The 27,256-nt window shown below is 59.7% G+C and overlaps 1 protein-coding gene across 1 annotated transcript in view; it reads right to left on the bottom strand.

The window, feature by feature from the left end:
* Eya2 (EYA transcriptional coactivator and phosphatase 2) overlaps positions 1-27,256 on the bottom strand; it is a 201,821-nt gene that overhangs the window by 81,419 nt on the left and 93,146 nt on the right. The window lies entirely within an intron of this gene.

Here is a 27,256-nt window from a genome sequence, read left to right as displayed (position 1 = left end):
CCAGGGATCGTTGTTGTTGTTGTTTTGTACCAGGGATTGAACTCGGGGACACTCGACCACTGAGCCATGTCCCCAGCCCTATTCTGTATTTTATTGAGAGACAGCGTCTCACTGAGTTGCTTAGTGCCTCGCTTTTACTGAGGCTGGCTTTGAACCCACCATCCTCCTGCCTCAGCCTCCCGAGCTGCTGGGATTATAGGCCTGCACCATGGCGCCCAGCTCCGGGGATCATTTTAGACATTTTTCTCCCTAACAATCCCTCCTCTCATGAAAATTTAAGATTCAAGTTATACTATTTGTCTGATTAGGTACCGTGCGTGCGTTTGTGCTTTAGATAGAACTGCATAGACTGCAGTCCCTTCAGGATCCGCGGTCTCCCTGGCGGGGTGGGGGTGGTTATTGCCTCCACCGAGAGCACGTCCTGGTGACTAGTTTTGACTGTACTTTGTGCTAAATGAGGGGAGAGCTGGGTCCTCCACTTCACTGAGAGCGAGGAGCACCGGGGGACATTGCCTGGCGGTGGTCTCGGCACCCTAGTGGTGGCCGCGGTGCTGGGGCATGATGCCCGGGGGTGGGGTGGGGTCTCCTTGGGTGCCGCTGCCCACCCTCCAAGGAGGTACTTGTTGCTCAGTTTACAGAGCCTCAGTGCTGGAGACCCTGGGACTCAGCCCAGGGCGCCAGAGCTGGACACTGCGGCCCCCGCCCCGCTCGGTGGCCGGAATCAATGTAGAAAAGGGAAGAAAAGAAGGAGAGAGAGTGGGTGGGAAGGAGAAGAACGGGGCCCTGGGAGTGGGGCGTGTAGGACTCCACGGGAAACCGCAGGCCGATTCCTTCAAAAGTCCCCCTTAGAGTCCCCAGAATCACCCAGAAGACTGAAAACACGGTCACAGCAGCCTAAGCCGGAAACGACCCGCGTGACCGCTGACAGAAGATGACAAATGAGACGGGGCTCGGGGCCACCCCGAATCCCAGGATCTAGAACCCAAGCGCCCACGTGTGACACTTTGAGAGCCACACCACGCAGGTGGGCAGCCCCTGGCCATGCGGCCCGGTGGCCTTGCACACTCACTCAGACGGGTCGAGCTCCGTGGCTGAGGTGAGTGTGAGACACGACGGATCTCAGCTCAGACGGGTCCCTCCCAGGTGTCTTATTATGCGTGTGACAATATTTCCAAAATCTACGAAAAATCTAAATCCAAAGCGTTTCTGTCCCCAGCACTCTGGATAAGGGACACCCGTCCTGCGTCTCCAGACAATGGAACATCATCCAGGTACCAAGAGGAGCGAGCGACACTGGCCACGGCGCAGACGACTCTTGGGCTACGGGCCCAGGGGTAGCCAATGCGAAGCCCCACGGAGTGACCCCCTTTAACCTGAACACTTGAGTGGACACTCCCCAGGGACCACAGGTGGGGCTGCCAGGGCTGGGGAGGGCGGTCAGGAGCGACGGGTGCAGACTCTCCTTTTGGGGTGATAAAGTGTCCTGGAGCTACCCAGAGGGTGGTCACCTCTCACTGGGAAGGTAGCTGATGCCGTAAAGTGGCTGCTTTTATGTCCTGGGAATTTTATCAATTTAAAACCTGAACCAACCTGGGCCCCCGCTGCCTCCCCACGTGGGGTCTCCAGGCCTGCAGCAAAGGGAGGCGCAGAGGGGCGCAGGAGGCCGGTGCCCTCCTCGGCCTGCTGGCTAAACGCGAGACCCAGGGAAGACAGCACCTGAGTCCGCAGGACCCTTGCAGCCCAGCCTGAGGCCAGGGGACAGTTCCCCACTCTTCCGTGCCAGCCCTTCCCACCTCTCCCTGTCTCCATAGAAGGCTCCTCCTGGGAGGGGACACAGGGCCTGGCGCTCTGGGCTGGATGGACCCCCTCTGAGACCACCAGTTCTTTCCCAGGGAGCTGCTTGAAACTTGCATGAGATTCCGGATCTTTCAAAATATTGGTTTGAAAAGATTGTCCCTCCCTGGTCCTGGGGACACACGGTGCATAGGCTGGGACACGAGTGTGTCACCTGCCCTGCTCCTGGCACATGACCCTGAGCCCTCCTGTGTTCCTGACGCCTGGAGGTGATCACATGAAAGAGCGGGTACTGCTGGAGACTGAGGGTGCCTCCCTGGTCCCCGCGGTGCCATCCAAGAGGCCACTTGGGAGTGGACAGCTGAATTCCAGGTCCCGGCGTGCGTGGTGCCTCAGATCAAAAGTCCCACCTGCGGGGACATGTTTCACGGAGGCAGCTGTGTCTGGGAATCTCCGGTGGCCCAGGTGGTCCCTGAAGCCCTCCTCTGTCCTCTACCAGCTATTTCTGCATTCCGTGACCGCGTGTGGTGGGGTCAGCAGGCTGAGGCCGAGGGGCCAAGGCCAGCGGGTCAGGGCGGTGCTTCCCGGTGGTGTCACTGGCTGGGGACTCCTCCTCGCAGGCGGTCCCCTCGTGGGCTGCGGACCCTGGGCTGGGCTTCAGGGTGGTGGCAGGAGAAGAGGCACAGATCGTCCTAGCTCCTGTGTCCCAGGGCGTGGGCCCCAGCGCCTGGGAGGGGAGGGCACGGGCAAGGCTGCCGACCAACCGTCCAGCCCTGTGGGAATGGAGGCCAGTGACACGTGGTCAGCACACTGTCACGCCACAGGCAATTCTCTGGGCGAGTCAACCACTCCACACCCGGCGGCCACGAGGAGACCGCTGACCCAGGGATACCTAGTGGCCGCAGAGGCCCAGCAGACAGGAACCCTGCGTGCCCCCCCCCCAGTGCCCAGGAGGAACTGCAGAGGGGGAGGGGGTGAAGGGGCGCCAGAGAGGTGGGGCGGGCGGGCGGGCGGGGTCAGAGTGAGCAGGAACTGGGCCCTTCCACCCTGCACCCAGGAGGCCTCTCAGGCCAGCAGGAGACGGGAGGGAGGGAGGGAGGGAGGACAGACACGGTGCAGACACTGTGAGCAGTGGCTTCAGTGTTGGGGAGCAAGAGGGGGTGGTGGGGACTGGCTCCGCCTAAGCATCAGTAGTTGGTGGCAGACACCATTTGGCTGCCCAGCAGGCGTCACCAATCCCTTTGTCCTTCGCTTCTCCTTACAGAGGGCAACAGAGACAGCTTGCTTTCCTGGCCTAGTGTTTTCCTGTCCTCCCTGTACCTGGCTCCTCCCCTGAATCATGAGAGGATGTGGTGGTTGGAGTTACAGCAGCCATCTTGGGACATGAGGCCGTGAGCATAAAAGCTTAAAGCCCCACATGCTGAGGCTGAGGCATGGAAAGATGAAAAGAAACCGGTCTTCAAAGATATAACGAGCTACGGAGCTAACCCTGGGAACCAGATGGCTTGCTAAATGCACACTAAATGTGATTATGGTTTAAGGCGATGTCAGTTGGGCTTTTTAAGTAAACTGCCCAGGGCATTCCTAAGGATTCAACGCTCTCGGCTCCTGCCGGGCTCTGCTCATGGGGGCGTGTGGATCCATGTGGCCAGAGCGCCTGACTTTTCAGAAGACAGAAATCTGGATTTGTATGAGAGCCGCCTCAGTTTTTTTAAATGCAGGCAACAAACACAAATGAGATGGACCCCAAACAAAACCAAACGAAAACCAACCAAAGCACATTTGCAGGGTGGGCGTGGCTTAAGGCTTCCAGTTTGTGACCCCCCAGGGGACAGAACAGTGAGAGTCCTCTGCCCGCAGGTGGCCAAGACACAGCCAGGAAGGGCTCCTGACCTGATCAGAAGCAGCCTGGGCCCCAGCGGCGGGGGCCCCGTGAGCTCTGGCCCCACAAACACGTCAGCGTCAGGTCAGAGTCCAGAGCTGGGCCCGGAATTCTGGAGCCCTGGGGAAGGGTTCCAAAGACCAGGATGAGGCTGGCCTCCCCGGAGAGTGGAGGCTGGGAGTAACTTAGTGCTGACGGCGTGGACCTGGGCTTGCAGGCTGAGGCTCAGACCAACTGCACCAGGGATTGGCGACGTCCCTGTAACTGTGCGTCCCCCCAGGTCAGGGACCCTGTGTGGACAGCCGCCACAGCCAGCCCATCCCGCCCTGCTGCCCACCCCGTGGTGCTAATAAGAAGTTAATTCAGTGTGTGGCACTTTTTCCACGTCAGTCCCACCCAGGTCTCCTCTTTTTGTCGCTGGTTTCCTCTCACCCTCCGTCCCTCCACTGGCAAGAATTCTGGTGTCTGATGTGTATTAGTTTGTTTGTCATAGAATGAAATACCTGAGGTCGGCTGACTTTACAAAGAAAAGAGGTTTATGTAGCTGCCATGAAAGTTCACTAGGAAATAGCTTCCTGAGCTGAGAAAGGGAAGAAAAGACAAAAGGCTTGTGGAGGTCCCAGACCCGAGCCTGAAAGCCCAAGACCAGGCTGCCGCTGACCTGGCCTTGGTGAGGCCCTCGGGACAGATGGCTCCATGGCACCGGCGAGGGGTCACGTCTCCATGCAGGAGGCCGACACAGGGTGGGACCCGCTGCTTGTGTCACCACAGTCCTCCCGGGAGAGCTGACCTCAGCAGCCCCTGAGAACTACCTTAAGTCCTCCTGAGGCAGAGCCCCCAGGGTCTGGGGACCCTCTGCCCTCAGGTCCTGTGTCTTCAGGGTCCACCCTGGGGACAAAGCTGTCAACACATGGATCCTCCTGGGGACAAACCACATCCAAACGGTGACAGACGCAGTCTCTGTTTATATCGCTCCTGGGAAACCTGCGCTCGCATTCTGGGTCAGGGTCGATCCCTGTGAAGCCCGGGTGTCCATTTCACGTGGCCTCTGGGTTTTCCACCTGCGTTAAGTGGCCGAGGCCCTCTGTGCTGCTGTGTCCCCTCGTCTGCTGTCGGGCCCTGTCTTCACGAGCCTCCCGCTCACCCCCGGAGGATGCCAGGGTGGCCTCCTGCTCTCCGGCCACAGGCTGCAGTGACCCTCCTCCTTACGGTCCCTCCTCTGTGTGAGCAGGTGTCCTTGGGATTTGGCCCCAGGAGAGGGACTCTGGGTCCAAGGCGATCAGGCAGGGCGGCCTGCTCCTTCTGCCATCCCTGGCAGGACACAGGTGACCACAGGTGACGCCTCCTCTGTGGTCCTCATCCACATTTGGCTCCTGGTGACTCTGAACACCCTTCTGACGTCCTCCTCTTTTTAGCGAGGTGGTGACACTTACGATGGCAGTCCCTTCGCTGGCCCGAGCCCAGCTCTAACGGAATCCAGCCCCGGGGAGCCTTCGCTCTTCCCGGGGATGTCGCTGGGCGTCCTGGCTCCGCGCATTACACACGCTCTTCTTGAGGCCGATCAGTTTACCGCATTGTCTGTGTCACCCTCGTGGGGACCCAGGAAGCAGGTCCTCCCGGGAAGCCATGGAGCAGGGTTCCTGGCCCCACCCCGCAGCCCAGGGCCTCGGCCAGCAGCCGGGCGGCTTCCTGGGTCACCTGGGTCACCTCCCGGATCTGCTCACGAGGCCTGGGTTCCCCCCCAGCCCCACAAACAGCAGCAAAACAACCGATTCCCCAGAGCAAAGGGACCTCTGTGTGGGTCCACGGGGACACCCAGGGGCACACTCTCCCCCTAACTTACTGATGCCGCCATTAAAGTACCGTTAAAATACGTTAAAACACAAGTGTGGGTCTAGGGTGGTAAAGGACGGTGGAGGGGTGACCTAGAAGGAGTGGACACCAAACGGTCAGCAGATGACACCAAAATGGGAAAGCAGAAGCAGGACGAGGGGGCCCGGAGGACACCCTCCGCCCGGGGCCCCGTCCCAGGCCGGGTTCAGGAAGGGACGGGCGCAGCCTCCGGGGCCTGCGGCTGGGTTCTTTCCTTTACCCAGAATGCAGTGGGGCGGGCAGCGGGAGCTGGGAGGCCCAGCTGGGAGGTGGGCCACCTCCTCCACAGCCCTCGTCATCCCCTGCCTTCGCTTCCCTCCATCCCATCAACTTTGGCTGAGGGCCTACTACGCGCCCAGCAGGCAGCGCCTGAGAGTGCTGGTGCTGACTTCCTGGATGTCAGAGCCCGGAGGAGCCGAGAGTCCACACGGGATGGACGTGCTCGCCCGTGTTTGAGTATTAATGACCACCCGTGGAGACGTCACAAGTGGGCCAGGGATCGCGAGTTCAAAGCCGCCTCAGCCACTGCGAGGCCCTCAGCAGCTCAGGGAGACCCTGTCTCTAATAAAACACAACACAGGGCTGGGGCTGGGGCCCAGGGGTCAAGGGCCCCCGAGTTCAACCCCGGGGACCAAAAAGCATCCAGGGAAGGTTGAAAAAGAAGCCCCTGTGGGGCCCAGACCCCAGCACCGAGTGGAAACAAAGCTTCTCGATTGGCCCTCAGCTCTGGGGTCAACAGGGACAAGGTGGCCCGTGTGCCGGGGAGGGAGGCGTCCTGGCGGTCTTGCTGAGGCTGAGGTGTCTCGACGTCCTGCCGTCTTGAAAGCCCCCAGGGCCACGTGGGGCCTGCGCCTCTGACCTGGGCTCGCTGCGGGCAGCCCGCATCTGGGTTTGATCAAGCCGGTTGTAGATGTCACAGTGGCCTCACTCACAGGTAGCGTAAAGCATATTTAACTGGCCATAAAACAGCCCACATTCCTGAGAAGCCGATTCAGAGGGTGGCCCTGTCACCGTGTCTCTGCCACACGAGTTGGTGTGATGCCGGGTGGGAGGCCCAGGAGCCACGGGCTGCAGGGGACAAGCTGTATCCACAGCCAGCCCCAAGCAGGGCCCACGGCAGGCTGGTGAGGCTACTCCTGCCACCCAAGGGACAGAACATGCATATCTGTTGGTTCCTTAGAGACGCGGATGCCAGAAACAGGCCCCACACGGCCATGTCGTCCTGTGGTTCACCAGGGAGCATCGAGCGTCTCAGGGGGACGGGCTCCCTCCAGCCCCAGACGTCACCAAGGAACCCCTCAGTGACCCGCAGGTCCAGCCAGGCGGAGGGGTCCAACACGCTGCGGGTGATGCCGGTGGGGACCTGGGCTCGACGCCGCCCACCCCGCAGGCTGCTGCTCCAAGTCAGGGACAAGGGACCTCCCTGGCCCTCTCCTGGTCCCCCTGCTCCTCCCAGCTCAGGTTACCCGGCTGTGACGGTCCTTTCTTTGGTGGCCCTACACCCCTGCCATCATTTTGCAGACGCAGGGGCACCGCTATCTCCTTCCACCCAACCAGGCTCCAGGGAGCTGTCCTCCTGTCCCCTGGCAAGGCCCAGTTCCCAGGAGAGTAGGAGGTTCCTAAGAAATGACAATAAGAGAGCAGCTGTTTGTCCTTGGCACTATTTCCACCTGCAGCACAGCCCTGGGCACGGGGCAGATGTCCAGGAAGAAGTGAAGGAAAGGATGAGCTGATACCGTCACCAAGTGCCGAGCAGCTGGCCTGAGCCAGGCACTGTGGGCCCTGGCTGCTTCACCTAGTCCACCCTCCATTCCACAAGGACATCAGCAGGGCAAGGTGAGGCAGGAGACCGTCAATCACTTCACTGACGCTCCTGAGCACCTACTGTGCGCCTTCACCATTTCCTGAGCACCTACTGTGTGCCAGTCTGCCCAAGTCCTGGGGGCCACAGGAGTGGACAGAACCACGAGGAGCCCTGCTCAGTGGAGCGGACACCCTGGTCCCGGGGCTGGAGGGGAATGTGAGGGACGTCTCCCGTGGTGAGAGGGGCTGGGCCATCAGGGGCAACGAAGGGCCTGTGGGATTGTCGGGGTACAGTGGGGTTGTCCACATCTGATTCAAGATTCCCAGGACACGAGAACTTGGAGGCAACTGGCGACCTCTAACTGTGGGGCTGTGGGCAGCAGAGCTGGGGCCTGGAGCCAGGCGGTCACCCTGGGCTGGCCAGTCTGCACCTCCATTTTATCCAACCTGCTCTCCTTTCTACCCCGGAGACTTCTGAGCAGCTTCAGTGGGAGTTTGGCTCCATGTAGCTGCAGGCCTCTCTAGGGAGGAGGGGACACAGGTGTCCCCGACACGGCACGAGCTCCTGCTCCCAGCCGCAGGCGCCTGGTTGGTTTGGACGGTGATGGGGATGCCAGTCACATGCCCACGGGGACGCTGCAGGGGCAGAGCCCGCAGGACAGCAGCCCTCTGCCAGGGCGACGCCTGGACAAGCAGCGGCCAACATCTGGCTAGTGGCAGGGTGGCCGTCCAAAGAGCCAAGATCCGTCTCTGGTCTAAAGTTTCCTGCAGTAAAGACGACCTTCTCCAAATTGATACTTTTTCAAAGAGAGAGAGGTCAAGGGCTCACCAAAATGACCTCCCGCGGCCATCCTCCGACGCCTCCGAGGATCGCAAATCTCTCCGTCCGCCTGTCTGCCATTAGGAATACGGTTCCTTCCGCGGCCCTGTAAATTCCAAGGGGGTCCCTCTAATGCACCCCAGGAGGATGCGGGAATCACTTAGGCGAGAGCCCCGCTCCCTTAAGATGTCGTCCCCTTCCAGATCAAAGCCTCCTTGTCCCCGTCCTAGCAGCCATAATTCACTCCTTGCCCTCAAACCTCACGTCGCTTTCAAGGTTTGATGCTCCGAGCAGCTGGACGCTGGCTTTCATCTCGGCAGGGTCTGCTCCCCCTCAGTCGTCCCCTCCACGCAGCACAGGTTAAGTTGTCACCAAAGCCCTGCCTTGGGGCACCCTGCCCACGCCTGCCTTGGCAGCGGGGGTTGAAAGGTTCCCTGAAATTCCGGGGGCGTCCCACGTCCTGAGCGCTTCGCGGGGACCGGTCAGCAGAAGGGACAGGTAAGGTCCGCTGAGGTTTCCTGCTGGGTTTTTTTTTGACATTTGGTCCCCTCCCTGTACAAGGCAGCAGGTACAGGGAGGGGACAGGCGCTGCCCATTGAGCTTCGGCACTAGTGACGGCGTCTCCATGCCGCAGCCCTGGCAGGAGGTACCGGCCGAGGGTCCGACCTCACCTGCGTGGCCTCCTTGACAACCACCAGTTTGCACAACCAGCAGCTGACCACAAGGGACATCGGACACACTCAAATGAAGGGCCAGTCCCCAAACACCTGGCCAGCATTCACCCAAAGCATCGAGGTCAGGGGAGCCTAGGGAGGCCCAGCGACTCACAGCAGAGGGAAACCTTGGTGGACCTGGGAATAGGAAGTGGACACTCGCGGGGAAACTGGTGCAATCTGCAGGAAGCCTGCGGTTGGGTGAGAAGCGCCGCCCTGGTGTCAGCTCCCGATTCCTCCCGCCTCTGCCCGCGGTCGTGGAGGATTCCGCCTTAGGGGAGGTTGGAGGGGGCCTGGGCTCTCCGCGTGTCCTTGGGTGTCTTCTGCAGCTCCAAACTCTTGGCACAATAAAAAAGGTAAACGAAACCCACTGGGTTCTGACCGGCAGAGCCTGAAGGGCCGCTCGCTGGCCCCCAGTCCCTGGGCAAGCTACTGACCCCTGCGCCTCGTCTCCCCGTCTGTAAACGGAAACCAGAAAACACGCCCATTTTATAGCAGTTGGAGGCCCCAGGAGCTGACACCCAGCAGGCAGAACCGTGGTGTGAACACTGATGGGGTCCCCACACCCAGGGGGGGGAGGCTTGGCCCAGGTGGTGCTCTTGGGAGGTGGTGGAATCTTTGAGAGGGACCGAGTGGTTGCTGGGGTGGCCCTCGAAGGGACTGTGGATCCTGGTCTCAGTGTCTCTCTCTCCCTGGCTCACGATGTAGGCGGTTTGCTTCACCAGGAACTCCTGCCATGAGGCCCCACCAGAGGCCCAAAGCCATGGGCAACCTGATCTAGACTGGAACCTCCAGAACCATGAGCCCAAGTAACCTCTCCTCTTTATAAGTCAACTGCTTCGGGTATTTTGTTACAGTAACACGAAGTTGACTCAGACAAGTACCAACGGGACACAATACAGCACCCATGTCTCTAACAAAAAATAAGAGGCAAAAAGTAACCAGGGGCCACTCAGGGGGCTCAGCTCCCTTTACTCATTTGTGTGCTCTGCCCTGTCCCCAGGGGCACCTGCATTTGCTGCTCCTCAACGAGGAATCTCATCTCACTGGTCCCAGCACACTCCTTCATGTGTGCACATGAGCTTAACCCCAGCTGCAGTCCCGCACGGGCAATTCGGCGGCCTAACGCACCTCACAGCATACGTGATGTTCAGGGAGTTAAATACAACATTTCAACGCAGAAGACAGAAAAGCCACTCCTTGAGAACGCGGACAAGCCACCTGATGTCATCTTTTTGCCTTTACAATAACAGGGGGAGGGGGACGTCATGCTCCCCGCTGGCCGTCCTAGACACAAGGAAACTGAAGCTCAGAGAAGTTAAGCAGCACGCTCAGGGCTGCACAGCTGGCCAGGGGCGAGGGCTCCACCGGGCACAGCCTGCACCTCGTCCCCACCAGCAGCTCAGAGCGCCCCTGGGGCAGGCCACGCTGCTGAGCCCTGAGCCACACTTAACACCCAGCAGGCGTCCTGCATGGTGACAGGCTTGGCCCAGAGGTGGCCCTAGGCGGGGCTGGGTGCCACCACAGCCACCTGGTGACATGTTGTGAGCAGGTGAAGGGACGGTTCCAGGGCAGGCCGATCAGAGGATGCCACACACGAGGCTGGGGGGGGGGCACAGGCCCTGCTCAGCCCCCGCACAGCCCCCATCACTGCTCCTGTGGACGTTCCTACCAAGGGGCGGCTGCCAGATGCCAGTGGACACCAGTTTCCTGCTTTGTAAAAGGGAGGTGACGACCATGTCTACCTTAGGTAGTGGCTGTGGGCACCGGGTGAGAGGACCAGCACCTCAGTGCCCTGGGCATTAAATAGAGCCCAGTCATTACAGGATGAGGAGAAACCCAGCCACCTGATCCTCCTGTGGCTGAGAACAGCTTCAGATTGGCAGACTCCGCTAGAGTCTATACCGCGGTTTCATTTTTGGTGAATCCATCTTTACTGATTATTTCCCCTTTACGGCGAACAATACTGGCTTCCCAGCAGAGTGACGCTCTCAACTGACCTTTTTATTCATTTATTTTTTGTGGTAGGTGGACACAACGCCTTTGTCTTATTTATTCCTCTTTACGTGGTGCTGAGGATGGAACCCAGGGCCTCGCATGTGCTGGGCGAGTGCTCGGTCACGGGGCCCCAGCCTCAGCCCCTCAGTTTACCTTCTAAAAAGAAATTTGCTTTTGAGCCAAAGGAAATTTATAAATTTTCAAAAAAAAAAAAAAAAACCCAAATGGTCCAGTTGACACTCAGTGGTGACAAAATCGTGCACAACGTGTTCGAGTACCTGACCTGTGGGGACGGTCACTAGACCAAGGGATCAACCCCCGGCCCAGCAGACATCACTAATCCATCCCTGAACAGCCTGGCTCTGAGTGCAGGAGGCCTCAGCCGTTCACGGAGTGAGGTCTGCCATGGCTTCCTGGGCCGTCAGGTTCTCTCTCTAGAGTCCAGAACCTTGGGTGGCAGTCTGGTGGCGGAAAGAGACAGGCAGAGATGCAGGGTGCTGGAGTTCCTGGGTATCAGGGTCCCCTGTACAACCCCAGCCATCTGCAGCAGGGGCAGCAGCTGGGCCCTGCCCTGTCTCAGAAGGACCCAGGAGCCAGGCCCACGTATGGGTGTCCATGACCTAGGAGGGTGGAGAATACCCCCACCCAGGCCCGGCTCCTTCCCTGCAGGCACCCACCTGATAAGCCCCTGGATAGCTAAGCCCCCGGGTCTCTGTGGGTGATGAATTTTCGACCCCTAACCCAGACGGTCCCGTTTCTAGTGACAGTCAACAGTGATGACAGCATTGACTTTCCGTGGGAAGCCTGGGTCAGCCTTGCTGTGTGGCTTTAGGCAGACTGCTGTGAACGTCTCTGTTTCGGTATCCACCTGCTGGGCCACTGTCATTAGAGAGATGGCCCATGTGACGGAACTAGAGCAGCATCTCCACACAGTCAGAGCACGGCAGGAAACGCGGACAGCAGGGACACCTCCTGTGCTGACCACCTGCGGGTTCTGAGTGCACTTCACCACACCTAGGGGCTGGCTCATCCAGGCAGGCAGGTGGGCTCCAGCCCACAGTCATCATCCCTCTAAGGCCACACTGTCCCCACCGCTCTGTAGTACGGATCTGCAGGCCAGACGGGGCCAGCTGGTGGGCCACAGAGTAGGTCTGCAGAGGGCGCTACCCTAGTAGCAAGAGGAGCCGCGTGCCCGACCCGGCCGACACCCACTGGGTGCGGCCTTGGCGAGCCTGGCCGCGTGCCGAGCGTCTAGTCAGTGATCTCACCCTCATGATCTATCATGCCCCTTTCAGAGACCCAGAAACGGAGGCACAGAGCAGCACAATGATCCCCAGGTCACACAGCTGAGCAGGCAGTCCGTCTGCAGAAGCCCTGTCCTTGATCACCGTGAGGCCTGAGGGGACCCAGGGGCTGTCCCTCTGCTGGCAGGAGGGGAGCGAGGTCATGCCATCCGTGTATGCAGGCCACCTCCCGCCAGGGTTCAAATGCAAGACTGTTTCCCTCTGTGAGGTGCAGGTCAGGGAGGGGGCTTTCTCTGCAGGGGCCAGGAGTCAACGTCTCCTGCCGCACCTGCTCTAGACCCTCAGTGCTGCCTTTGCCACGCGGGAGCCGCAGGCCACAGACAGCACGTGCTGGGGGGGCCGTGTGCCAATAAAACTTTATTAGTGGACCCAGAGATTCAGGTTTCCGACTGTTTGCAGCTGCTGCAAAAACTTCTTCTGATAGCTCCCCCAACCCTCTGAAAATGTGAAAGGCACTCCCAGCTCACGGGTGGCATGAAGCCAGGCAGGGAGGCAGGGGGTGGCAGGTGGCCTGTGCGGCCTTGGGCAGAGGACACAGGAGCCGCTGCTCACGAGGGTTTTATTTTATTTTAGTCTGTCCTGGAAAAACAACAACGGGTGACTTTCATTTTTGTTTGGTTTTTCTCTTGTCTTTGGAAGTCCTGGTGCTTTAAAGAGGCCCCTCGAGAGACAAATCCTGCGTGATTCTGCAGGAGCCAAGCTCACCCGCAGAAACTGGAGGAGGTTTCAGGGCCCGGAGGGGAGAGCGGGGCTGTTCCCTGGTTCCGCGTCTGCTCTGCAGACAGCTGCACACGGCCAGGAGCCAGGACGCCGTACCACGTGCCGCAAGACCCAGCGGCCGGTTTTAAGTTGTTTTTTGCCACAATGAACACACACGCTCACACTCACACACTCACACTCACACATACACAAACACGCACTCACACTCAAACACACTCACACACACACTCAGGGCTTCCTCTGTCCCAGGAGCGTCCACGGAGGCAGAGCTGTAGCTGCTCTGTCCCTGCTGTGTGACCTCCTGTGTGGCTGGGGACAGAGCAGGCCCTTTGCACACCCTGACCTTTGACCTTCCTGTCGCGGGCCACAGGGGCCAGGCCCAGCCTGGGTCAGGACAGGTCGCTTCCGGGCTGCTCCCCACCCGACCCCTGGCCCAGTCCAGGACCCTCCTTGCTCCTGGTCTGTGGCCGTCACCTCCTCCCCCCCAGTGTCCCACAGGGCACTGACCCAAGTGCAGAGCCCCTGAGCGCCGTGGAGGGCTGAGGCGCTCCTCCCAGACTCGGGGCCACCCAGCGGCTCTCATGTGACCTTGATTGGAAGCAGGGTCTCTGCAGGTGTGACGGAGGTAAGGACCCAGAGGGGCGCCTCCTGAGGGTCCCCAGATCCAGCGAGGGCGTCTCCCAGAGACACAGAGGAGGGGAGAAAAGACGCGGCCCCGGCCCAGGGCTCCTGTACTGCCACGGCTGGAGGAGGGGGAGGGTGCCCTCAGCCCTGGGGGAGCATGGCCTCATCTCAGATTCCAGCCTCCAGAATGCGAGACTAGAATCTGCTGCTGTCTTAAGCCATTGAGCTTGGGCAGTGGTCACAGGAGTTCCAGGAGCACATCAGGACCCATCTGCCCTCCCCTCCCCCTCCTCCTCCTCGCCCACCTGGGCACCTGCTCCTCACGTCCTCCTCTCTTCCATTCGGTCTCCGCTGGACCTCTGCACACTGCACTTTGCAGCTGCTGTTCCCCTTCTGAAACGCTCCCTTCCTCCCGAGGCCCTTGGTCCCCATTCGCCTTCTCCAGGCCCTCCCTGCCCCGACACGGCCACCCCCAAAGGCCAGATTCCAATGTCCTCCCCGACTGTTTCCGCATCAACCCGCCGCTCTCTGAAACACTATGAATTCTACTTAAATTTAAAACAATTCCCTGTTTTTCCGTCAGGATGACAACGCCACAGCGCAGCGTCAACCCGCGGGGTCCCCACCCAGCCCCAGACCTGTCTCAATGGCAGAGGGAGGACACTCTGAATCGACCCTCCCTGGGCGGTGGGTGTGGTGGGCAGAGCGCGCCCTGCGCCCCAAGAGAGTCCATCCCGCAGCCCATGACGGCGAGGGTGTCCCGTCAGAGGGAGGGCAGGCTGCGGAGAGCCGAGGTGGCCCATCAGCTGACTGGAACTAGGCCGTCACCTGGCCCCCTGACGGGGCCCAATTCCATCCCCCAATTCCATCGCCGTCATCCTGCAGGCGGGAGAGGGAGGCAGAGAGTCTGGGCGGCCAGACGACAGGCAGCAGCGGTGCCGTCCACTGTGGCTGGCTCAGAAGAGGGGCAGGAACAGATTCTTCTAGAACCCTGGAGGAGCACAGCCTGCAGACACCCTGACCCCAGCCCAGGGAGACCCTGTCCTTCTGACAGGTGGCCCTGTGGTCACTTGGGACAGCAGTCCTTGGGACTGAGGTACGAGGACACTCTGCCCCGCCCCCCATCACCGGGGGCTGCCTGGACCCAGCTCTGTTCTGTCCCCACACCACGGCTCCTGCCCTGTTTGCCGGCTGCAATGACCTCCTGGGAAGGTGGGGCTCCTCTCACCCACATCTGACAAATGGGGACCCTGAGGCCAGTGAGTGGTGCCGCTTGCTGTCACCAGCTGACAGGTGGCAGGGGATGGAGTGGGGTGGGCCGGTGTGCAGGCCAGGTTCTGAGCCCCCGCACTTGGCGATGGTGCCGAGTCCAGAACTCTCAGGAGGGGACAATGACAGCAGGAAGCTTTGCTTTAGGCCACAAAGGGGAGGCTCCCATCTGTGCCCGCTGAGCCCCGCTGGGCCCAGGACACTCACCAGGTCGCCCGCCCATCCTGAACCAAGTGGGAAAGTTGTTTGGAAACACTACAGTCAGGAAGCAGGTGTCTGTGGAGCCCCGCCAGCCAGGCCTGCACCCCTCCTGGCCCTGCTGCTGGGACGGCCGCCATGACCCTGCGATGACCCTGCGTGCTGGCACCCCCGGTGACCGGGAATGACTCCCCGCTGCACAATCTCACGGGGTCCTAAAGCAACGCCCGCCACAGCCTGTCTTATTTTAAAATGTGACCCTCTGCTCCTCGGGGAGCTTCCGCACGAACTTTGACTCTTTAAGTAGCACGCGACAATGTCACCGCGACTTTGGAGATTTTGGGGCACTTAGCTTTTGAAGCGGGGCGGTCACCTGCTGGCCTATCCTCATCCGGCCTGGAAACCCCTGGGCTTCCCTCCTGGAGCCTGGGTTTTCTCATCTGTCAAGTGGCAGCCACTCACTACCAGCAGGGAGTGAGGACCGAGTGGTCAGGGGTGGGCCAAGGGCTCGGCCCGGCCCCTGGAGGCCCTCGGTCAGGGCCAGCCCCGTCCCTGGTCTCTGATCACTCGGCACCTGCCACTAAGTTAGCCGCCCATTCCTGGTGGCTGTGATGACGCTGACCATCACTAGGTACTGGTTAGGGGACGCTATTCGGTGTCACTGCCTCCAGGCTGCCACAGAGGAGGACGTGGGGGCAGAGACTCCACAGAGACATCTATTATGCATGTCCCCCGGGGAGGGGTCTGGGCGGTGGTGGACAGAAGGGGCTGGTTTTAAAACAATAAAGCCAATTTGGCACGGTCTGCCTGGTGTTGTGCGATCTTTGAAAGAGATATTGTGTGGTGGGAGGGGGCGGCGGGAAGGGGTCGTATTTATACTGTAAAGGGGGGCCCTGACCTTTGCTGGCGGCAGCCTCTCTGGCTGAACTTGCTGGGGTCCGGCCCTGCCGAGCCGCCACAGCCTCAGACTGAGACTAATGCGAGCCAGCTGACCGCGGGGCCCCTTGGCTGGGCGCTTTCAATTCTCGCTAAGCCCGGGAGTCTCGGGAGGCGCCTCGGGACGGAGCACAGTTCTTGGCACCGAACCTGTGGCTGCTCAGCCAGGGACCCCGATAGGGTGATGCTGTGGGGTGACCTGTGTCTCCTGGAAAGATGGGGTCGACTCCTAGCCGCCCTGTCCCTATTTCATTTGGAAATAGGGTCTTCGTAGATGTAAAGAAGTTAAGCCGAGGATTAGGGGGTCCTTACAAGAAGACAGGGACTGGACTCCAACAGCCAGAGGGTCCCCAGGGGGGATACCGGAAGGCCTGGTCTGCAGGCCTGGGAAGGCCATGGCTGGCCTCCACCCGAAGCCAGTGGAGAGGCATGGGGGGGGCCCTCCTAGGGGTCCAGGAGGAGCCAACCCTGCCCACACCTTGATTCCCATCCTGGCCTCCAGGACCATGAGACTTGTATTCTTTTGGGCCACGCAGATCCCGGCCACGGGGCGGGGAACCCAAGAACACTAACACGGGGTCCCACTCACTTGCTGGCGCTCACCGACTTCTCTTCCGACTTCGGCAGGACAGCGCCATGGACTCCGGGATGACCTGGCCTCTGACTACAAGACTGAGGCTGCCTCCTGCCCCTGCCTCTGGGGCGCTGGGTCACCCCAGCATGTCCCCTCTCCCGGCCTCCCCTTGTCTGTGTGGGGAAGATGTTGAGCTGGACCCGAGTCCAGGCTTCCTCGTCTCCTGCACTGTCCTGTGGGGAAAGCCCAGAGGAGCCCTGCTGCCCTTTACCACCTGCCCCACCGTCCAGCCAGGGCTCTGACTGGCCGTTCCAGTCTCCACAGGCACAGTGACCTTGGCGGGTCACATGGCACAGAGAAGTGTGATCCACGGAGGCCACCGTCCCACTCCTCTCGCCCCAAAGTGGCTTCCTCCTGTGAGCACTTCATCCATATCCCTGTTGGGGTTCCAGGGACCTGTCTCTAGGCCACTCAGAGGAGCCTGGACAACGGGAAAGTCCAGCAGCCCAAGGGGCCCACATGTAGCAGCAGCCAGGGCAGCCGGCCACGGTCAGTCGGAGCTGCCGTCCCTTCTGCGGCCAGCTCTGGAGGCTGCGCACGGGGGTGGGGCAGGGATGCAGCCTGGAGGCCCTGGGAGGGCGGCTGTAGAAGGGGGAGGACCCTGGTTGCCACAGAGGGACCCCCAACAAGCCCACGGGGCGGGGCTCTGGTCCAAACAGCAGGGCCGTGGATGGCCACAGTGGCCACAGTCAGCGCAGCGGCCACACACCAGAGCCGAAAAGCGCGGCGAGACTGGGCTGCAGGGGGGGAAGCAGTCAGACGCTGGCAACGTCGACATGCCCATGGCAAGGGGGTGCTGAGCCCACGCACGACCCTGACGATGGCGGTAATGGCCCACACTGAGGAGCCCAGACTTGTCCCAGGCCCTGCCCTGAGCCCTGGGCACGTATCACCTGCATCCAGCCCGCAACGGCTGCTCCTGTAGACCCGCTCCTCAGAAGAGGCTCTCGAGACCTGGAGAGGTGGCGTTTGCCTAAAGTCCCAAGGTCAGTGGGTGGTGGGGCTGGGCTCAGTCCCAGGCGCGGTGGCCCTCTGGGGCACACAGGAGCTGCTGAGGATGAAATACCCCTGAGCATCGGGAGCTCCCTGCAGGTTTCCTGGCTCAGGGTGACACGCTCTGGCCTGGGGCAGACGGGTCTGGCTGGTTCCCAGTTACCATCCAGCTTCCAGGAGCAGGTGAAATCCGATTTGTTCTAAAGGTGCAAACTGTGCTGCCGTGGCCTCTTCTGGGTGGAGATGGAGGGGCTGTGGCTGCTGGTCTGCCTCCCCGTGAGGAGGCCCCTGCCCTGCGAGGCCCTGCTCTCCCCCACCAAGGCCGTGCTCCCCCCACCCTGCGCGAGGCTGTGCTCCTCCTGCCCCCCCACCTGCCCCTAATCACCCCTTTGGATTCCGCACAGAAGACGTGCTGCAGGGCGGGAGCAGCCGCCCTTTCATCTCTGGGGACCTGCCCCTCTGATGGGACCCTCAGCTTTCGTGTGTCCCTTGCTTTTTCCTTTTCTCGTCCCCTCCCCCTAGTCACCAGGGGGGAGGGAGCTTAGTCTTCAGGTGCAGGCTGTGGTGTGGGCTCAGCTCTTATTCCATTGAGACAGAAATAAGGAACGGGCCTTGGTCCTTCAGGAGGGAAGGTGAGCTGGATGGTTCTGGAACTTTCCTGCAGGGTAGACCCAGGCCTGGTCCCAGAACCACGGCTAGGACTGCCCGGCCTGAGGAGGTGGGCGGAGAGGAAGCACCTCTGCTGTCCCCCACAACACCAGGTCCTCTAAGGTGCAAAACACATCACCTCCCTGTTTTAAACCCCCCAAGCTTCCTGGCGCCCGGGAAAGTCCCAGGCCTTTGATGCCCACCTGCCTGCCTGGCCTCCTCTGACCCCACCTCTCCAGCACCCCTCTCCTGCCTCCCTGCTGGGAGCGCTCCCTGACTCACTGGCTCTAGGTCACCTCCCAGCTCCTCTGGTCCCCTCCCTGTTTATGGCCTTGGATGCTCAGGACACCTTCACGTGCCGAAGCCGTGACTCCCAACGCGACTGTGTTTGCAGACAGGGGCTTTAAGGAGATCAAGGTCAGATGAGGTCAGAGGGTCATCAAGTCACCGCTGTGTCCTTATAAGAAGAGACACCAGAGACTATTCACCAGGCACCCAGAGGACAGGCCGCTGTGACTGACAGCCAGGAGGTGGGCAGTCACAGCCAGCAAGAGAGCCCTCCCTGCCGGACTCCGCCGGGACCTCAGTCCCCGGCTCTCGCCTCCAGATCTGCAGGAAACAAGATCCTGTCTCTCAGGCCTCCAGGCCGCGGTCCCTGTGGTGCAGGCCAGTGTCCTCTCCCTGGCCCAGGTCTGACCGTTGGCTCAGGACTGCTCAACCTGCCCCTGGCCTGTCACCTGGGACGGGCCTTGCTCACGACTGCTCGCTGAGTGAATGATGACGGTCCCCCCCAGCCACCTGCCCCGCCCCAGGTGTCACCGTGCAAACCAGCAATGGTGTGTGGCACCTGCCTGGAAATCCATGGGGATACTTTGGGGACACTAGTGGCATCCAGTGGGCAGGTGACAAGGGCCATGATGTACTGCCACTCGGGTTAGTCCAGCAAACTGAAGCTGGTCTCAGGTCCCATCTGACTTTCGAGTGTCCCACGAGACACTCACACCAGTGAAGACCTGGTCATCATCCTAGGATGCGGGGTGGGGGGTGTCCAGGCCACCGCTCACTCTTCTAGTGACAGCCCTGCCCTTCATTTGTGGACCCACCACGCCTGCCCTCAGTGACAAGGACAGGGTTACAAGTGCTTGGGACAGAACCTCAAGGCCATCAAAGTCTGAGGCGCTTTCTATCTGGTTCCTTACAGTGAAGCTCGCCGACCTCGTCCCAGCATGTCAGCGCGTCGGGCACCTTGTTAACACGCGGGACGTTTTTCCTGGGCTTTGACCCACGTGGTTGGTGTAAGAAGTGATGGCCTCGCATTCGACGGGAGCTGACGGGCTCCATCACTCTTAACTGAAGGTTGACCAATATGCCATTGTGCTCCGAGAGAGACCGAGAGGGTGAGTGACTCATGAAAGTGTGATCTTGCTCCGTGAGTGAGCAGGGAGCTGGTGACATCTGGGCACGTCTAAAGATGTGCTGGGTCCTGAGAACAGGAAAGTCAGGGACCTTGTAGGGAAGCCACAGGGGACGGGATGAAGGGAGGAAGACGCTGAAGAGTGTGAATTACAGATGGAGAGGGTGGAGAGCTGACCTTGACCTCACGGCCAGGCCACCGCGGCTGACTCTCCAAATTGGCCAATGCCCGTGGAGAGGCATGTGGCCAGTGGTCACACTGCTGGTGACATCTGTGCTGCCCGTGATACCAAGCTGTGAGTCACGCTCCTGTGAATCTTCACGTGGTGTCTCTCAGCCCGTGGTTATGTTGCCCACAAGGGCCAAGCTGGGCGTGGTGACACACACCTGCAGTCCTAGAGGCTCGGGAGGCTGAGGCAGGAGGATCTAAGTTCAAAACCAGCTCCAGCAATTTAGTGAGGCCCTGAGCAACTCCGTGAGACCCTGTCTCTAAATAAAAAATAAAAAGGGCTGCGATGTGGCTCAGCGGTAGCCCCAGGTCATGGGGGAGAGAAGCTCCCTGGGTTCAATCCCCGGTACCCACCCCCTAAAAAAAAGTATTTTCTAAATTATCTTATATGAAAATTTCATAGTGAGAGCACCTTGCTTGACCCTGACTCCCTGACGAAGGCCCATCTCCAAATACCATCACCTCAGGGGCTGGAGCTTTAACCTGCGCGTTCTGGGGGACCAATTTCGGTCCTTAACATTGACTGGTTACCCTCCTCACCCACCCCTGCATGAACCAGGTTAAGTTGACATAAAAAACTCCCTTAGCTGGGCTGCCCAGTCCCTCAGCCACATGTCCATCACCTAAACACCACCGTCCTCGGCCTCCCTAGCCACATTTCCAGGGCTCAGTGCCCCCCGTGGCTGGCAGCGGCTACAGGACACTGTGTGGACCCAGGAGGCTCCACAGCCACGGGAGGTCCACCAGACGGCGCTGTCCTGGCCATCTGCCAGCTAGACCCCCCCGTGACCCCAGGCTCAGTCCGTATCCGGCTGTTTTCACCCGTCATTCACAGTGGCGTTTGGAGAGAGGTGACCAGACTCGTCATCCAGCCAGAGGAAAAGGTCACCTGGTGACCTCCCCGTGTCCTAGCTGCGGAGGACTCCGCTCCAGAGGGCAGCGAGCCTGCCGGCCCGCGAAGCTGACCCCGAGGGGAGAGGCCACAGGGACACGGGCTGGGGACCCTACCCACCCTGATTCACACCCGGAACCTGGCCTGTGTCCAGTAGCCTGGGGACGCCAAGCCTGGCTCCCGTCCCGATGGATGCAGTGAGATCAGGCCGACTTGGCCTGCTCAGAACTGGCCGGGCCAGGAGAAATGGGGACATGGCCCTCTTCACCAGGAGGAGGCCCTGGGCCCAGACGCTGCCACCCAGGCTCCCCGGGTCACACCTCCCTGTGAAATAAGCCAGGAGCTGGCATCCGAAGGGCCCGCGGTGGCTCCTGGGTCACCTCCAGGCTGGGACTGGCACAAGGCCCTGTGGTTTGCTTAAGAAAATACGGAGCCAGACTGCAGGACGGAGGGCTCCCCCGGGGACTGGAGGACAGGGTTGAGATCTTCGGCCAGTACAGGGAGATGACAAGGAGATTCCACACTCAGATACTGTTTTAGGGCACTTCTGGAAAACGGATCTGCCTGCTGGGACCCCTGTTGTCCGGCAGCAACGGGCCCAAGCCGAGCAACACCCTGCACCCCAGCTTTGGTGGGGCACAATTTCCAGCTTGCTACGTCCCCACTACCCTCGCAGGACGCCTGGCTCACGTCCCTCCTGCACCCCACCAGAGCCCTGCGCTATCCCACTGTGACCCCCTCACTTAGAAGAACCTTGGCCCAGAGCAGGGTCAACCCGTAGAACCGCTGTAGTCACTTTAAAAAGAACAGCATTTTTTTTTTCTTGGTACCAGAGATTGAGCCCAGGGCCCTTAACCACTTAGCGACATCCCTGCCCATTTTATATTTTATTTTGGGACAGGGTCTCGCTAAGTTGCTGATGGCCTCACTAAGTTGCTGAGGCTGGCTTTGGGCTTGCAATCCTCCTGCCTCAGCCTCCCAAGCTGCTGGGATTCCAGGTGTGCGCCACCGTGCTTGGCTAACATCTGTTTTGATTTTGAAATGTACATATTTCCTCCCAGTATGTCGTCTGTTTTCTGTTTGGTTTGCTTGTTTTTGTGGTTTGGACCTTGCCTTCATTTCTGACCTTCTTGGCCACACCCCTCCCGTAGTTGAACTTGTCCGTCTTTCCTGCCTTCCCTCCATACTGGGGTTGAATTCAGGTGTGCTTCATCACTGTGCTATATTTTCAGCCCTCTTAATTTTTAAATTTCGAGACAGTGTCTGGCTGAGTTGCAGAGGCTGGCCTTGAACTTGCGATCCTCCTGCCTCAGCTTCCCGAGCAGCTGGGATTACAGGCTGTGCGCCTCTGCGCCCAATTTGTTCCTCTTTTCTCATTTATGGATTTTGGATTTCTGAGTCATGGTTAGAAAACACTTTTCCACTCCGAGGTTATAAAATCGTGCTTATTCTCGTTTTAGTACTTTTACGGTTTTCTTTTGGACATTTAAACTGTTGGTCCGTTTGGATTTTTTTCGGTGCATGGTAATGGGGTGACTTTTTTCGGCCGAGCAGTAGTCCATGAACACCAGTTGCCGAATGGTCCGTCTTTCCCCAGTGACTTGAGATGCCATTTCCCCATGTACTAACCCCTCCCGTCCCGGGTCCCTTTCTGGATGGCATGTTCTCGCCCATTGGTCAATCTGTCTGTCCTTCCTGGGATCACGCCACATCGATGGCTGAGGCTGCCTGACACCCTTCCCCGTCGGCCTGCCTAGTGCCCGTTGCTCTTCTTGTAAAGATCTCTTCAAGTCTGATCAGTTCACAGAAGGGAAGATGAACGTCAGAGACGCAGTCAGAGGACACCTGCGGCCACTCCACCCTGAGGTTCCTGTTTTCACCAGGTTGGCGACATCGCCTACAGTCAGGTGGCGCTGGGTTGGCTGGCACGTGTGTGAGGAAACAGGCATCTTCAACGCGGTGGTGGGCGCTGGCATTGGTGCAGTCCCCAGGGAGGGTGACCTGAAAAGCTACTGAGTTTAAACATGGACTTGCCCCTCCACCCTGAGTCCCACCTCCTGAATTGGGACTGCCCTTCAGCTATACTTGTATAAATCAATCAATAAATGGATAAATAACATATAAATGGGGTTTTCGTAGCCACATCGATCATTGATTATAAAAGTGCCAAAGCCTGGAACTGAGCCACACAGGCTCTGATAAGGAACCGTTAAATCGTTCATGGCACATCATCCAATGGAATAATAGGCACCCAGGAAAAAGAATGAGGATGTTCTTTGTACGTAGCGACTTAGAACGTTCTCCAAGGCCTAGAGCTAAATACAGAAAGCAAGTGCAGAAGGGCGTGTAGCAAGTTTTCTTTGGGAACAAGAGCACGTACAGATGTTCCTGCCATCTTCTAGAAAGTATCATGTCTTCCCTGCAGAGCTTATGAAGAAAGGGAGGGCCGGGCGGGATGCTCAGTGCCATTTTGCCGTCAGAGTAGCAGCAAAAGGAGTCACCGTCCTCGGGAGACATCCCAGAGAGTGCACAAGAAAACCAGTGACACAGAGGGGCCACAGGGAATAGAGGACCTTGCTTTAAAAGGAGGTGAGAGTCCTTAGTGGGGGGCGTGAAGACCCTGGAGTGTTGGGTCATGAAAACAAGGACAAAATGCACCAAGAGGGGCCATCTCTGCAGAATCAGAGCCGTGGCAGGGCAGGCGGAGACCGGCTCCCAGAGGCGGAGGCGCTGACCTGCCTGTGGGAGGGGCTCTGCCCGGAGCTGCCGATCATCACACAGGCTGGGAAGACCAAAGGACCCAACGCCAGGGGACGGCAGAAGGGACACCGCTAAAGAGATCAGGGTCGAAGACGAGGGGCGGGGACGAAACCAGCAGAGGGATATGAAGACACAGTGACCCACACGTTTCCCAATTTGGTGACGACTACAGACCCACAGGTCTGAGGAGCTCCATGAACCTAGAGCACAAGACTCGCAAAGGAGACCGCACCAGGACACGTGGCCAGGACACGTCGCCGTGTCCACACCTGCCACCGGAGAGCACTGAGCTCTTCAGCAAGGGGTGGAGCTCAGCAGCCGAGCAGCCGCTTCACAGATGTGGGGCCCTGGATGTGATCCCCAGAGACAGAGAGACGAGAGAGAAACGCAAACAGACCCGGCCTTGGAAGCCTCGAGCTGAGATGGCTGGCTACAAGCCTTCCCTGAACTTTGAATCTGTTGTACCCATCCTGAGTCCCCTGTCCCAGGCTGCTCCTGAATGGCTGCTGGGGGTTCTGAGCTTTGGTAAAGACAAGAGGAATCTCCACTTTCTTTCTTTCTTTCTTTTTTTGGTACCAAAGATTGAACTCAGGGCCACTGGACCCCTGAGCCACGTCCCCAGCCCTTTACTGTACTTTATTTAGAGCCAGGGTCTCACTGAGTTGCTTAGTGCCTCACTTTTGCTGAGGCCGGCTTTGAACTCGTGATCCTCCTGCCTCAGCCTCCAGAGCTGCTGGGATTACCAACGTGCATCCCCCCGCCCGGCTCCACTGTTCTGAAGTCCCCCGTGGCCCACAGCTCCCCACTGAGGACTTTTTGTTGACGTAGCTGACCCGTCTCTTGCCACTGAGCACTGCTCTCTCCTCTTACCAGAGCCACTCCCCGAAACGAAGGGCTAGAAGTAGAAGGGAACTGGACAGAACACGGACCATCAGACCCCAAGGCAGGATGACAACCTGAGGGCTCTTAGCTCGTGCCATGTGCATCTGCCTTGCACCCGTGAGGTCAGCACCCGGCGAGGGGAGGAGACGGGGGTCCTGGGATGCGGCTGGGCCCAGTCTGGCAGCTTGCTGTGATGGTTGTGGCACAGAAGCCAGGGCAGGAAGTTCAAAGGGGATCTCGTGTCGGAGAGCGATTCCACTGAGCCCCCAACAGCCCACGAGGTCATCTCCCTTTCTGTGACACCAGTGTCCTCCGCTGGCCACACAGGGTGTGTGTGGGGGACAGGCCACACTGATGCAGCCCAGGTCCAGAGCACTGACCTCCCCGTGGCCCAGCACGTTCTTACCACATACTCCTGAGATCACTTTTATTTTTTAAGTCTTTGTGGCGTTTCTGCCAGGAGCAGTGTGCTGTCGGGAGGAGCCGAAACAAGGTCAAACCCACAGGAAATGCGCGTCACTCTAAGGACCCGGTGGACTTAGGAACCACGAAAGCATCAGCATTACGAGGCTGCTGGGGGCTGTGACCTTGGATCCTTTACTGTGCCCTGGTGGAGGGCGGGGCTGTCCTCTTGGATGCAGACCTCAGCCCAGCCTCACAGGACCACGGCTCTGCGGAACTTTCTGGAAGATTTTGAGAGGAGCTGGAAGAACTCGGGGCGGCATCTGGCCTACCCAGCGCTTGCCCCTCCATCTTGGTGCCCCAGCCCACCCCCTGTGGAATGAGGGGCGGCCCCTACGAGTGTCCTTTCCACACCCGTGAAATCCTGATTCTATTATCAGGAAAATGGCTCATGCTGTGGGTCACCTGGAGGCCGGCGTTCCCAGGCCCAACTCAGGCCGCGTCCCAGTCCCTCCTCATTCCTGTCGCCACAAAACCACCCCCTCCAACGTCCACCCTCCAGAGTGCTCCGAGTTGATGCAGAATTGATTTCCCCTCAGGGACAAACCCAGGGGATAGTTAAGGGGAAGCACATGGGCATGGTGGGCGTGTGGGTGTGGTGGGCATGTGGATATGTGGGCATGATGGGCATGTGGGCATGGTGGGCATGTGGACGTGGTGGGCGTGTGGGCATGTGGTCGTGGTGAGCATGTGGACGTGGTGGGCGTGTGGGCATGTGGACATGGTGGGCATGTGGGCATGTGGGCATGTGGACGTGGTGGACATGGTGGGCATGTGGTCGTGGTGGGCATGTGGGCGTGGTGGGCATGATGGGTGGGCATACAGTATGGTGAACATAATAGGCACGTGGGCATGGTAGGCATGGTGGGCACGCGGATGTGGTGGGCGTGGTGGGCGAGCCTTGGTGTTTGTGTGTGAAGAGACACTTCAGGAGGAGACTGTCAGTCCTGCGAAGGGCCAGGCTGTGTCCAGAGCAGCGATGGCCCTAACATAAGGCTGAGGACAAGAAAATGACCCCATCATCCCTTGACAGTGTGGAAATGTGGCAGGAGACCCTTCCTGATTTGGGGGCTGGTGGGGATTGAGGGGGGTCCCAGGCCTGAGAATCACCTTCTAGATGGTTCTCCGAGGTGTGGAGGGGGCTGTGCGTCTGGGCTCTGGGGTGCAGCTGCCCGGCTTCAAACCCCGCTGCCAGCCAAGGACTTCACTTCAGCTACTGACCCCTGAGCCTCGGTCTCCCCACCTGTGAGGTGAGGGGGCGACGGGGCCTCCATCGCAGGGTTGCTGGGGGGCTCAGAGGGAGGCTGAGTTGGGAGGCCTTCTGTTGGGGGTAGAGCGTGCGCAGAGCTTAGGACGGCACCCGGGAAAGGTAGCTGTGGACGAAGCAGCGCGGGCTCTGGAATTCTGGAAACCACGTCGAGTCCCAGCCCGAACACTTACTGGCTCTGGGCCTGGGGAAAGTCCCTTGCCCTCTCTGAACCTGTTCCTCATCTGTAAAGCAGGGGTTGACGGTGTCCAGCTCACGTGGTCACTGGAAGCACCAGAGAAGGAGAACCTTATTCTACGCGTCCTGGTCCACCGGCTCCGGCTTCGGCTCCAGTCTCCCTCCCTCATGCTCCTCATGCACCAGTCTCCCGAGTGGCCCTGTAACCTGGGAGCTGCTCCTGCCTCAGGGCTCTGCCCTTGCCCTTCCCTCTGCTGGACCGCAGTCTGCTCCTCCAGGGCTGCCTCGTCCATCCTGCAGGCCCCGCATCCGCTTACTGTTGCTCCACCCCTCCTCTGGTCACGGCCACCACCCTTTGTCCTGTTGGGCTTTATCAAAACCTAGGGTTATCTGTTTCTTTGTCACTGGTTACACCGTCTCCCCCTGAGGGACCTGTCCTGTTGACCGTGTGCCCCAGCACCTGAAGGAGCGCAGCGGGTGCTCAGTGAAGACGAGGGGCTGGGGCTGGGCTCAGGGGCAGAGCGCTCGCCTGGCCCGCGTGAGGCACTGGGTTAGATCTTCAGCACCACAGAAAGAGGAACAGGTGAAATAAAGGCATCTGTCCATCCACAGCCACAAACAGACAAACAACCCCCCCCCCCAAACCAACCAACTAACCAAAAAAACCAAAACCGAGTGAGAGGGGGAAGGGGCACCCCTCTACCCCGTCCCTCTGTCCCTCTACCCCGTCCCTGAGCAGGCAGCCGGGGGCCGCCTCGGGTGGAGGTGCCTGGATCCAGCTCTGTAGTCCTGGAAGCCCGAGGCAGTGAGCTCAGGTTCTACTGGGAGAACTGGGAAGAAGCTGGCCAAGGTGGGTCCAGATGCAAGGTCAAGTTCAATGTCCTCACAAACCTTCTCACACAATTGGTGTCACAACTTACCACCGCCCCCCCCCCCACCCAGCCCTCACCCTGGCTCGCAGACGAC

The sequence above is a fragment of the Marmota marmota genome, unplaced genomic scaffold, assembly GCF_001458135.2.
Source record: "Marmota marmota marmota unplaced genomic scaffold, marMar, whole genome shotgun sequence".
Classification (NCBI taxonomy): Eukaryota; Metazoa; Chordata; class Mammalia; order Rodentia; family Sciuridae; genus Marmota; species Marmota marmota.
Note: the sequence above shows the minus strand (reverse complement) of the source record. Positions and strands in the feature narration are given on the sequence as shown.